Here is a 1,374-nt window from a genome sequence, read left to right on the forward strand (position 1 = left end):
GTGGAAAGAATTTGGCCAAGAAAGCATTGACCAACTTTTCCCAAGAGTTCAGGCTTTCTTTAGGTTGTGAGTCCAACCATGTCCTAGCTCTGTCTTTTACAGCAAAGGGGAAAAGCATAAGTCTGTAGACCTCGGGATTAACCCCATGGGTCTTAACAGTGTCACAGATTTGCAAAAATTTAGCTAAAAACTGATGAGGATGTTCCAATAGAAGTCCATCAAACTTGCAATTCTACTGCATTAGAGAAACTAATTGAGGCTTAAGCTCAAAGTTGTTTGCTCCAATTGTAGGAATATTAATTAATTGAGATGCTCCTTCTACAGAAGTCAGAAGAGGGTGCAATAAAGTCACCAATCATCTTCTTCTTTTTTGAAAATTTCTATCAGGTCCTCTCCAGAGATTTGTGCTTTAGCTTTTCTTAGCTTCCTCTTTAGAGTCCTTTCAGGTTCAGGATCAGCTTCAACAAGAAGGTTCTTATCCTTGTTCCTGTTCATATAAAAAAAAAGAAAACAGAGAAGAAGAGGGATCCTCTATGTCACAGTATGGAGATTCCTTTATGTGAGTAGAAGAAGAGAAGAATAGAAGAATAATGTAGAGAGAAGAGATGAAGAATTCAAACACAGAGAGGGAGAGAGGGTTCGAATTATAAGAAGAAGAGAAATGTTAGTAAATAAATAAAAATAAATAAAAAGACAAGAGAGAGATAGAGAGAGAGAGAGAGAGAGTTTTCGAAAATAATTAAAAAGAAAAGAAAAATATTTTTGTTTTTATTTTAATTATTAGTTAGAATTCGAAGTTTTTTAGATGAACTAGAATAAAATTAAAATTTAAAATAATTAGTTAATTAAAAAGAATTTTGAAATAGAAGTTAATGATTTTCGAAAATTAGAGAGACAAAAGTAGTTAGATGGTTTTGAAAAAGATAAGAATTTTAAAAATAAAACAAAAAGTTAAGTGGTTAATTGAAAAAGATTCGAAAATCAATTTTGAAAAGATAAGAAGTTAGAAAAGATTTTGAAATCAAATGTTGAAGAGATATGATTGAAATTTATTTTGAGAAAGATTTGAAGAAGAAATTAAAAAAGATTTGATTTTTGAAAGTAAAGTTGATTACTTGACTAACAAGAAACTAAAAGATATGATTTTAGAATTTAAATTTTGAACCTTTCTTAATAGGCAAGTAACAACTTGAAGTTTTTTATTCAAAACATTAAATGTTAGCACAAATTCAAAATTATGAAATAAAAGTAAGAAAAAGATTTTGAAAATCAATTTTTAAAATTTTCGAAAATATTAAGAAGAAAGTGAAAAAGATTTGATTTTTGAAAAAGTTTTGAAAAGATAGGATTTTTAAATTAAAAATTTGACTTGAC

This window comes from Arachis hypogaea, chromosome 13, assembly GCF_003086295.3.
Source record: "Arachis hypogaea cultivar Tifrunner chromosome 13, arahy.Tifrunner.gnm2.J5K5, whole genome shotgun sequence".
In the NCBI taxonomy this organism is placed as follows: Eukaryota; Viridiplantae; Streptophyta; class Magnoliopsida; order Fabales; family Fabaceae; genus Arachis; species Arachis hypogaea.